General features: G+C 48.9%; 1 protein-coding gene across 4 annotated transcripts in view; it reads right to left on the reverse strand.

Moving 5' to 3' along the window:
• The window catches only part of Smim35 (small integral membrane protein 35), a 54,542-nt gene that overhangs the window by 20,443 nt on the left and 21,485 nt on the right, over positions 1–12,614 (reverse strand). Inside the window, exon 1 of one of the 4 annotated variants that reach the window (XM_052188469.1) lies at positions 7,733–7,866. The exons of 2 other annotated variants lie outside the window; for them this stretch is intronic. The gene's annotated coding sequence lies outside the window, so the exon portion shown is untranslated. Of the gene's footprint in view, positions 1–2,860; positions 2,953–7,732; positions 7,867–12,614 lie in introns of those variants that run through there. One more of the 4 variants, XM_052188471.1, reaches the window with a different exon arrangement.

Consider the following 12,614-nt stretch of genomic DNA (forward strand, 5'->3'; position numbering starts at 1 on the left):
AACATCCCTGCCCATGGCAGCCAGCAGCGGCGTGGCTCATGGGCTTCTACACAGTTTCTGGTGGCTGCACAGACCACGAACAACTAAACAACCTGCTGCAGCTGCAACACAGATCACCGACCTCAGCATGGCCATGGGCAACAGTAAGGGACACAGAAACCAACATGGCAGCATGGATCACAGAAGTCCCTCAAGGAAACTCAATCCAGAAAATGAACCCACTCTCCATCTCAGACATTGGACATCCTGCTGCTGCTGCTGCTCAGAGTCAGGGTGACTGTGCAGCTGGGTACCATGTTGGGGGTAGGACCCGTGCAAGCTCCAGGCTGCTGCCTACCACCCTACCCTCAGCGGAGCTGCCCTTCAGGTACTTGGGGCATTACCACCAAGTTTGCAGCCAGAGGGCAATGCCGTGGCTATGCTCCCCTCCCCCAACTCCCAGCAGTGCAAGTGGCAGCAGCAGTGGAGGTACCAGGTCACAAGCTGGGTCCATGGGCCAAGCAGTAGGGTCAGTGGTGGCCCAAGGCCCTGGGTGGCCCAAGGATGCTCCCTCTGCAACTACATGCTCCTTTGTTCACCTTGGCTGTACTTCCAGCCGTACTTCCGGCTGTACTTCCGGCTGTACTTCTGGCTGTACTTCTGGACCTGTTGCAGGTGCAGTGTCTCCAGTTCCACCTCATAGCCAGGTACACTACTCCGTTCCGCCATCTTTCTCATCTCTCTATCGGTGCGCTCATTTATTAAACTGGTATTACAATCTGCTGTGTGTCACACTGAATATTGTTTTGTCCAAACAGCTTTACATGTCAATACTTACTGCAATGAGTCACTGACCTGGTTCAAGGTTTCTGGAGCACCACAAACACTGAAATATCGCTGAGACTCATCTTGGATATTGTGTTGTTGTCCAGAGTCAGAGTGATCCTGTAGCTGGGCTCATCCAGGGGTGGGACCCTTATGAGCTCTAGGCCACTGCACACCTCTCTGCCCTCAGTGCCAGCCACCCTGCTGGCACCCAGGGTGTGATCATCGATCAACCTGCTTGCAGCCCATGGGCAGTGTTGAGACCCCATGCTCTCCACCCCCTTTGCCCTAACAGGGCAAACGGCACACACAGCATCTGCAGTAGCGGTTCCATGCTACAAACCAGGCCTACAGGTCAAGCAGTAAGCAGTAGCACTGACCTAGTGGGTTTCAACAGGATGAGGTGGGTCTTGTGGTGACCTCAGCCTCGTTGCTGCCCCAGGACCAGGCCCACTCAGCAAGGCTCTGTGTCAGGTCCCTTCCTCCTTAGCAAGGTCATAGTGGTGTCTAATGAGCAGGATGTGTGGTTCTCTTCCAAGCAACAGGAGGGTTGGCATCAACCTGTATGCTGATGATAGGGTTTCTGAAAGAGGAGGGACCTCAAGACTCTATGAGTCTCAGGGTTGGGGAGATAACTCAGTTGGTAAAGCATGTGCCTTGCCTAAGTGGGGATCTGAATTCAATTTCCAGAATCCAGCAAAAAAATGAGTCTGTTATGGTGACACACACTTAGAATTCCATAGCTAAGGAGAGGAGACAAGTAAATAGTATATCCTTGGGGATCAAATTCCTTAAGCAGTCAACCTAAGCTGACTGGTGAGTCCAGGTCAGTGAGAAACCCTCTTTAAAAGACATAAAAAATAAAAATAAAATAAAAATCAAGAAAAGGTAGACAGCTTGAAGAACAACACCCAAAGTTGTCCTTAAGCCTCCACACAACAGGCATACACAGGTATGGACACACACACACACAGACACAGACACACACACACACACACACACACAGAGCCCTGTTGGATGACTGCTAGAAATATAATTTCAACATGAATTCATTCCCTGCCACTCAGCCCTGAGCTTCCATGTACCCCTGTGTATTGAGGACCCCAAATCTGAGCCAACATTTTCCTGAAATCCAGACAAGTCAGAAGCAGATGCTTGCACGTGTTCCAGAGTTCTCGATGCGTCTCCACAGCTGTCCAGCCAGACTTCTGAGAGATGATCCAGGAATCTGAGGTTTTTGGCAAGCCCTCACCCAATTGGTTCATCTGTGACTAGAGTCATGTATCCTATGGGCCTAAAGTCCACCAAAGTCTGTTCAGAATAGAGTTAATGTAGGGAATTCCCCAAAGAAAACAGCCCTGATTGTATCACTCTGGGGAGGAAGCAGGCGAGTCATTTTGAAGGTGCTTAAGTTTAGAAGAATGCTTAGGTTTGGGCTAGTATTGTTTTGAGTAAAAGGATTTAAGAAAAATAAACATTTTGGATAATTTTTGGTTTTGGTAGATGCTGTCCCAAGAATACTTGGCTCATGACGTCCTTGAGTGTGATAAAATCCACAAGACATCTCAAAGCGAAGACCCTTTCTAACAGGTGAGCTTCTTGAGTAGGAGGCTGGGGGTCATTGTTAACTGGAAATGTGATCAGGGACATAGCTGGAAGGCGTATGACCGAGGAGCCAGACAGAAGTTCCAAAGGCCAAGCCTGGGCCCCAGGCAGGCTGCTGGGATTGGAATTCCAGCACATGTGCGATATCTTGATTGTATTTGAGAGACCAAATCTTTTAAGTTCACAGTCCATTTTAGAGACCCTGACCTAAGTTTGAATTCAGGTAAACTAACAGGATGGTACATAGCATTAGTTCCCAAGTTACCCCAACAAGGCCTCCCCATGCCTAACAGCCACCAGTGCAGAGGGAAACAGAAGTGAAGTTTATGGTTTGACTCCCAGCACCAGCCAATTATTCTAAAGGCCACAGTAGTTCTCCAATTAGATGCTTGACAGGCTAGAAACACTCAACACCCACGCCACCCCCTTGCTGCTTTCTATAAAACCTTACCTCATAGATGTTCAGGGCTCCACTCCACCAAAACAATCCTGGGTGTTGGAGGTGGGCTGAGAGGTCCGAGCTAGCTCAAATAAAGTCCCTGATGTGATTGATCAGGTTGGCTCCTGTCTGATCTTTTGGGGTTCACTAACACTCCCCTGGCACTACAGACTGAGGGGTGCCTAGGAGATTAGTAAAGCCCACTTTTTTCTCTAAAGGCGTTCCCAGAGATGATTGGCATGTTGGAGAACAAATAAGAGGGCAAAATCTGCCCTGAATGTGGGTGGCACCATCACCTAGACTGTAATTGTCTACAACAGCAGTAGCTACTAGAAGCTTTTCACAAGTAACCTTTGAACCCTTCTTGGCAATATTAAGGCATTGCTTGAAAAAGAAAGGACCCAACACTATGTTGTTTTGTGTCACAGTGGAGAAGCTATGACTGGTTACGTGACTATTTCTACCCATCCTGATTCTTGCACTAGGATCAACTTTCACTCTTGTGCTCGTCCTAAATAGTGTTTGGTGGTATCCCAGTGAGGCCAAGATGTCACCCAGGAGTAGACACGTGTCATACAGTCACATGCCACTGGCTACTGCTATCTCAGAAGACCCTAGACCTTAGACTGTCTTACCCAGAGTCCAAGCGTTGGGAAACCATGGAGGTGGTGCTAGGTCTGCCTGCATGGCCTGACCTTCACAGGAGGAGGTAGGATCAGCAGGTGAAATATTTCAGGTGCCAAACAAAAATGAGAGTCGGGTTCCAGGCTGAGATACAGGCTCTCATCTAAGAGGTGTCATGGCCAAGGTCCCCTTACATCAGCCCAGGAATCATGGTGACCCTTCACTTCCACCCCAGAGCACAGAGGCCAACAGTGTGGACTGAGCATGGTCTGTGTCTTGGGAAGGGCAGATGCTGAAGGCAGACTCAAGTATTTTAAGAGGTTGTTGAAAGCTTCTTAGGACATCTCTTTGGGCTCAGACAGTACCTGGGCCAAGAAACACCCCCCCCACACCCCCCCCCCCCCGTTTCCTCTGCATGCCTCATCAGAGTGAAAGGTCATTTGCAGATAACTAGAGAGGTCTTTGTTGGTTTGTTTGACAACTTGTGTATTTGTTTTAATGAGATCACCGAGAAACGCCATTAGCACAGCAAGTCTGAATTTTTTGGAGTTTTAGCACTTAGGACAGTGGTTCTCAGCCTGTGGGTCATGACCCCATAGGGGTCGCATATCAGATATTTACACTATGATTCATAACAGTAGCAAATTACAGCTATGAAGTAGCAACAAAATGATTTTGTGGTTAGGAGCCACCACAACCTGAGGGTTAGAGCATTAGGAGTGTTGAGAACCACTGGCTTAGAGGAAGGTTGAATGCTTGAAAAAAAAAAGTCCTGCTGAAGAGATCTGTCAAGAAAACAGTGGCAGAGGTCACTTGGAGTGACAAGAAGTCATAAAGTGATGGAGAGGCCAGAGTTCTAGATTAGACACACGAGGAACACCCAACACTAAGCCACCTCAGGAACCATGGAGAGCCTGTGGAAAAGACACTGAAGAGTAAAGTCCTATAGCTCCTGGTCAGGATGGGGGCAGCCTTTAGTTATTCTCTTCCTCGGCCTCAGGCTAAGAGCTGTGGGAACAGTCAGGGCTGATGAGATAGCTAGTTTTCTTTTAAAAAAGGATTTATTTATTTTATGTATATGAGTACACTGTAGCTGTCTTCAGACACACCAGAAGAGAGCATTGGATCCCATTACAGATGGTTGTAAGCCACCATGTAGTTCCTGGGAATTGAACTCAGGACCTCTAGAAGAGCAGCCAGCGCTCTTAACCACTGAGCCATCTCTCCAACCTGATAGCTCAGTTTTTAAACTTCTTGCTGCATCGGCATGAGGACTTGGGTTCAGATCCCCAGCACCCACATAAAAGCTGGAGCCACAGTATGTATCTGCAATCCCAGCTCTGGAGAAACAGAGACAGGAGACTCGCTGGGCGGTCAGTGTCCCCAAATTGGCAAGCTCCAAGTTTGGTGAGAGACCCTGTCTCAAAGAATAAGGTGAGAGTTATTGAGGAAGACACTCAGCCTCTGGCCTCCATACACGTGTGTAAGCATATGCACACATGTATGTGTGCACATCCATGGATACTTATGCATGCACATACACAAAGGGAAAATGAAATAATTTTGTCCATAGTTACTAGGTGTGTTGGCAACTAAACATTTCTTAAGCTAAGCACGCTTACCCCATGTGGCTGTATGCCCAAGATGTGGTAGCAATCAGTGTGTAAGTACAAAAGTAACCTGTACATGAATAAATATTACAGTACACACTCAATGTCATTTATTGATGGGAGATATAATCTAAAGGGCTTAGTGACAGTAAGACTGTAGTCCTTGTTCCTTGTGCCTGCTTAGATGCCTGTCAGTACTTCTCTGTGTCTTCCAAGCTTCTCACACTGAATGCTGGGAAAGGACATTGGGAGCCATGGGGATCTGATAGCACTGAGTCTAATCCACCCCAAGCTGGGCTGGGACCTCTGAGGATCCCAGGCATCCTGGGAATGGATACAGAGATGCTCTGTAGGGAAGGCTTGGAGGACCTTTCTCTCTGCCTCAGATGCATCTCGCACCAGCCGCACAAGTTTGAGTAAGCCATTCTAAACTTCAAGTTCATCTCCCCTAGATGAGTGAGGTGTGCCTTGTGGCATCATGGTGAAGACCACGTGAGATAAAGGAAGACAGAAGTGTTGAGGGATTGTGAAGCCTCTCCCTTCGCAGGCAGGCAGCGAGCTAAGAGAAAGCCCCATTATCATCATCATCATTTAGGTCTAAGGGAGGCTTGGCAGCCTGGGAAACCCATGCTGAGAGGCCTACCTCAGAATGAGCCTGGTTTCTACTTAGCTGGACCAAAAGTTACACACACGAAAGTGTCCCTGTGCCTGCTGCTGGAGTAGGCAGATGTAGGGTTACTGGGTCCCGCATCTGCTCTGCCAGAAGCAGGACATGGACATTTTTGACCCTGCTTAGGCTATGGGGAAGCCACGGGACACCTCTTTGCTCTGGGAATGGGGGAGCACAGTCTGAGGTGCGGGACAGCTGGAGCTGGCTCGGGGGTTCCCGGGCCTGCAGGGAGGCCGGGCCCGTCTGATTCTCATCACCCGTATGCTGCTGTAAATGTTAACAGGGATTCTCGGTCAGATTCAAACTCCCTTAAACAACCGAAGGTTGCTCTTTGCAGGAACTCCATGTGAAAAGCCATTGCCGCCCACCTCTCAGCGTCCCTCTGTCCTTCTTTATCTAGACAGCATCCCAGACACCAACTTCCGGAGTCCCGCCTTCAACAGCTGCTCCAGATTCTAGGAAACTCAGGAAGGAAGACAAGCGGGAGCCACGGAGGAATCAAACTGGCAAGCAAAGGGGGCTAAAAGCAGGCCTAAAGGTCAGCCGGGAGAGGGTGGCTGCCGGGAGAGTGTGGGCTGTGCCGCCCATGGCGAGCAGGGTCCGACGCTAGCTAATCTAAGCTGCGGGGCCTTCACTCGCATGGGCATTTTAAGCCCCTCGACCTAATTATATATTTATTCTTGTTCTAAGAGAGCCTCTAATGACTGGGTAGACACAATGGACGTTCGTCATCCCAGCATTCTGGAGGCAGGAAACCGGAAGATCTTGAGTCTAAGGCCAGCCCAGGCTACATAGTGAGTTCCCAGGCCAGCCTGGACTATAGGACAAATTTCTAGCTCAAAAAAAGTAAAAGCGGGGGCTGGAGAGACAGTCCAGTAGTTAAGAGCGCTTGTTGCTTTTGAGGAAAACCTAGGTTTGTCTTCCAGCACCCACATGGTGACTTTACGAACAGCCACAGCTCTAGTTCCAGGGGGTCTGATGCCTCCTTTGATCTCCTTGGGTACCATACACATGTGGTGCACATAGATGGAGCTAACATACACAACACACACACACACAAAATACATAAATCCTACATTTTAAAACAATTTTCAAATCACAGAAGCCTCATGCCTCTGCAAATCTGGATCAATGTTCCCTCCTCACCTCTGGACAAAACCAATCACCTCTCCCTGCAATGGTTAACATTATTTGCCAATATGACATGATCCAGAATCATCTGTTAGGCAAACCAGTGTACATTGTGTCGATTGCTATATTCCGGGAGAGACCCTGAATGTGGCCAGTTCATTCCATGGGATGGGTTCCTAGATTGAATACAGAGGAAAAAAAGGGCTCAGTGGGTAAGACGTTTCCTGTGCAAGCATGGGGACATGAGTTCAAATCCCAGCACCCAGGTAAAATAAGGAAGAGAGCAATAGAGGGAGATATACAAGAGCACATGCGCGCGCGCGCGCGCACACACACACACCAACATCCACCTTCCCTTGTGGATCTTGACTGCAGATGCAGTGTGACCAGCCCTCTCATCCTCCTCGCTACCACGACTCCACCATCAACTATGGATTCTCCAACCATGAGCCAGAATAAAGGCTTCCTTCCTTAAGCGACTTCTGTGTCATCTGTCACAACAACTAGAAAGGTAATCCACTCCCTCACCCCATAACCAGCACCCCCTACCCTGCAGCCTCATCCCACAAATCCTGCCTAGCACCATCCTGTCATACCCAACAGATGGGCCAACTAGGTTCTTACTTCAGGGTCATGGCTTAGGGTATGGTCCTGCCTGCTCTTTCGTAACCTCTCATCTGGTTTCCCACTGGCCTTTCGAGGCCCCCAGCACATCCTATTCAGCAGGACACCACCACTCAAGCTCCAGAGTCAACACTGCCACATCCAGCAGCCCCCTGTCACCGCACCGACGCGTTACCTGGAACTGCAGGTTTGGAACCCAGCTCCCTTCTCTGGAGATGGATTTACCTACATCTGTGCGGCAGAGCCTGTCTTCCCAGCTGAGAACAGAATCCCCTCAGTCCAGGGCAAATGTTTCTTGAATGTAGTAAATCCACAGAGCAGGGCCAATTCTGGAGACAATGGCTGAGGCAAGAGGGCAGTCTTGGGCTCACAACACAGAGTGGCTGTCCCTCTGCAGTGTCTAGTGGAACCCTAAGAACCCAGTCCTGTGGTCGGTGTGTCCCCTAGGGGTTGATTTGGTTTCTTCCCCAGGAACTGGAGACAACCAGGTTTTGTTCTAGCTAGCTTTAACTGTCAGCTTGACACAGTCTAGAATCACCTGAGAAGAGCACCTCAATTGCATGGTTGCCCAGACCAGGTTGGCTTTTGGGCATATCTGTAGGCCATCGTCATAATGGTTGGTTGGTATAAGGTGCAGACTACTGTGGATAGCACCATTCCCTGGGTCAGTGGTCCTGGGCTACAAGCAAACAACAAAAGCTAAGCACTAGCCAGAGAGTGAGCCAGGAAGCAGCATCTCCTGGGGCTTCTGCTCCAGGTTCTTGACCCTTGAGTTCCTGCCCCGTCTTCTCTCCATGATGGATTGTAACCTGTAAGATGAAATCAACCATTCCTTCTCCTAAGACACTTTTGGCATTTTATTACAGCAACAGCAACCAGGGAACTAGAACAGAGTCTAGTTCAGAGTGCTCAGAAGCCTAAATTGTATAGCTTCTCCAGCCCCATGGTCTGAATAGAACATGAAACCCCTCTCCTGAGTCTTGCTCCTCAGACAGTGACAGTGGTTTCCATACCTGCCTACTGGCTCTCAGAGAAGAAAGGGGAACAGCGGCCATGATTCCTGAGTTTGCCATTGTTGCCTGTGGCTTCCAAGGCCAGTGTGGTAGCCTCCATCCCAGTGCCTCCAAGGTCCTGGGACATGTTCTAGGCTGGGATGAGTTTAGGGACTCAGTTCTGCAGGGAGTCACCACATCTGTTTCCCTGGGTGCTAGCTCCCTGCTGCAAAGTTACCATAGAGACCCAGAGACTACACTAGTACCTGTACTTTGTATCACACACTTCAATTACTGCTCCAGCCATACTACTCCAGTGATAGTCGAAACAAAATACTGTGCTTGATCTGATCTGGGCAATTCACATTGCTTGAAGGCAATGTTTTCTATCTACCTTCTAAGGGTTCCCCCCACCCCCACACACCATAACATATATGTAGCTATTTCCTTCTGTCTCCCCTGGCTCTTGAAGAAACCTGAGTCAGGCCCTCACTATAAACAAGCTATCTACAGCCTTTCATTCCACAGAAAACATTTCTGTGATCCATGTGCCCCCTAGTGGCATAAATGGTTCCTTCCCCAACAAGGGAAGGGTTCTTGGAAGGCTAAATGGTACAAGTACAGCTTGTGTAACTGCTTCTTCAGGCCAGTCCTAGCTTGTTGTGTGTTGATTCAATTGTCACATACTGTTGTTTTGCCAGACAGACCAGGAGAGTAGGCCCAAGAGTCACTGCAGGTCTCTGGTGGAGGAGACAAACAAAGGGAGCGTCTCTTCCAGAGAAATGTGACACGCCACCTAAGTTAAAGGGAGCCTGAGAACAAACGTTGTAAGAACCCAGATTTTGGGGTGCCACTGACCTTGGGTCAGATGACACTATTTCTATGCTCACATCTACACAACTTGGTGACAGTTCAGCATCCACACGCAGGGCCGCTGTGGTGGGAGGTAATTGCTCCGGAGTCAGAGCGTTGTTGTTCAGCTGGGATAAGATAGTTTGCAGGGAAATGATGGGGTTTCTCTAGGGGCCTAGAAACAAAGCCAGGAAGGGGCTGAAGTTAAGAGACCAGAGAAGTCAGGAGACTCTGTTCCTTCAGAGGAGAAAGTATAGTTGTAACAAATAGGGAGGCCGGAAAGGAGAAGAACTGGACGACGGGCTACTGAGCACTGAGTTCTGTGAAGCCGTAAGGCCATTTTGTGACATTAAATGCACAATTTTTTTTTAAAAAAAATCAATAATTACACTCATCATCAATTCACCTACATTTATAATTTGATAACTGGCTCCAGAACCAGGCTAACCACAGGCAAGACAGTAAACTCTGTTGGCGCCAAGGAAGTCAGTTAGCTTACAGTCAATTAGAAGAATTTCCAGGCCTGTAATCCAAGTTACCTGGGAAGCTGAGGCAGGAGAATTACAAGTACAGGATCTGCCTTGTGTATCTCAATAAGACCCTGTCTAGAAATACAAAAAAAAAAAAAAAAAAAAAAAAAAAAAAAAAAAGGTCTGAGGCTGTAGCTCAGTGGTAGGAACAGTGTCTTGAGAGGCCTCTCAAGTACGTGGGGCAGCTACTCTCTTATGGGACTACTTTGTTGAAGCAGCAAGTTACCGTCCTTGGCACACTTTTGGTTCCTACTCAGCCCTGGGCACTTCCTGTAGTCCAATGTGATCCCATCCCCCTTGTGCCAGGTCTACCCCACCTTGTATTGAGGTTTCTCCTCTAGAGTGATATCAGCTCTTGTATTCACCCCAGGGCCAGGTGTATGGGAGAGTCCTGGGTTGGGATGGGCCCTGGGTGGAGTGGAAGTATGCAGATCTGGGTAATCAGTCAGCCATAGCATAGATACACAAGAAATTCTAGAGTTCTGGGTAGGAGAGGCCCAGCTAGGGAAGAGGCCTGTGCCAGGGGCTGGACCTGGACTGTCTACCTAGACAGAAACACACTTTGTGAACATTTGTTAGCTCAGAGCATGAGGAAACATGGGATGGGTGCCTCTCTCCTGGAGTCAGGGTAGAGCAGATGAAGGAAGGGTACCTGGGCCCACTGGGAACGCCAGGGCTGGACCGCTAAATGTGTCCTCCTGTCAGGATAGCTTGTAGGGACCAGGAAGAAACTAGGGGGAAGGTTCAGCAGGTAAGTGTGCTGGCGACCAAGTCCAAGGACCTGAGCTTGATCCCCAGAATCAACATGGTAGAAGTAGAGAACCAACTTCCACACATTGTCTTCTGACCTCCTCACTCACACACACACACACACACACACACACACACACACACACACACACACACACAGCCAGCACTATCGGAGCCCCTCCCCCTTCCTGGCCCTCAGCTAGAGCCCACTGCTTAAGAGGGAAGAGGGAAGCCAGAGTGAAAGCTACAAAGGGGTGAGAAAGGCAAGTTACAGTCAGGCTGGGAAAGATGGCAGGTCCGGGGCAGAGCAGAGAGAGCCCCTCCCCAGGCAGAGTATGAACTGGGCTTGCCCCAGGCTGACGTGTGTCTTGCACAGTCTCAGTCCCACCGAGTCAGCTGGCACTAGTAGACTCCCGTTTGCTCCACTGTGAGGATCTGTAAGAGCCAGGGTGGGCAACTAAAAAGACTTTCAAAATCCCACCAACCTACAAAGACTGCCTAGCCCAAGACAAGTGTGGGACTTCTTATTCCGAATAAATAGAATTCTCCTGCACCAGGCTAATGTGAAGTAAGGTGAGAGGGTCACATATGCAAAGACTGCTATCCCATGTGACCTGATGCTTGTAAAATGGGTGTCACCCGGGGAGGGTGTAATGATTTCTGACTGTGCTGACAGGAAGGGGAACAGCACACAGTAGGTGACTTCAGCTCTGCTGCTTACTGAGAGCTAATTTCTCTCTTCTGGGACTGTGAGAGTCCTTCAAACCCACCTCAGAGTGCCTAAAGGGTTCAGTTAGAGATTGAATGAAAGGATGTCTTCATAACAACATACTACACAGCTAATGGGCCACCATCTTCTGTTAAAAAACCTATAGAATAAGCACTGGATGCAGTGGGCCTCTGGGATCCTTCTGTGTTAGTGTGATTCCCAGTGTGGTTCCAGCTCTACCCCTTTGCTACCTCACCTAGAAAAGCAGGCTAATTTCCCTGAGTCCTGCCTCACTCCTGATGTAGATGGGATGCTGCCATGTTCTTAAGAATTCAGACAACTGCTAAGTACCAAGTGCCGTGATGAGCAGAAATAAAGAAAGCTGAGGCCTTTCTCCATAGTGAGATTCCCAGTCTTATGTCCATGCTGAGTGTGGATACCCTCTCTCCCCTCCCCCTCTCACCTCCCCCTCTCACCTCCCCCCCTCTCACCTCCCCCCCTCTCACCTCCCCCCTCTCACCTCCCCCTCTCACCTCCTCCTCTCTCCCCTCCCCCTCTCTCCATTAACCAACTCATTGATAAATACCAAATAGGATTTATCAGCCTGGAGAGGTGTGAGTTGAGGTTTTGTTCCGCTTTCTTCTGCTTCAGCCCATATTACAACTATTAGGTCAGAGACCTGCCTCTCACTGGCCACCCCTAAGCTGCCAGATCTCACGGCTGCTACCCAAACCTCCCAGAGCCCCAGCAATGACAGTAGGCAGCTCACTCAAGCTGTAACTTCTTTGTTTTGCAACTGGGAATCAGGGTAATGGACAAAGGAAGGACAGGGGCTTCATCCATCCAAGCTACACTTACAGATACACACAGAGACTGACACACACACACACACACATCATCATCATCATCATCATCATCACCATCATCCGTATCCCTGGGCTTTTCTCTGAATGGCCAAATTTGTGCTTCCAAATTAATTGCATGTAGTTTTTGGTCTTTCATATTCTGTCTTCTGTATGCCTCCACTCTATTCTTCTTTATGTTCATTTTAGTTGGCTTCCCCTCCCCCAACCCCCTCCACTCTCACTCTATAGCCCTGGCTTGCCTGGAATTTTCTATGTAGACAAGACTGACCTCAGACTCCCACAGAGTTAGGGCTGGGATTAAAGGTGTGAGCCACTATGGTTGGCCTCCTACGAGCCTACTTTTATTTCTAAAGCTTTACCCTTTTAATTTTTAATCTTTTTACCTATCTATATTACTCTTCCATTTCC

This window comes from Apodemus sylvaticus, chromosome 7 (genome assembly GCF_947179515.1).
Source record: "Apodemus sylvaticus chromosome 7, mApoSyl1.1, whole genome shotgun sequence".
Lineage (NCBI taxonomy): Eukaryota > Metazoa > Chordata > Mammalia > Rodentia > Muridae > Apodemus > Apodemus sylvaticus.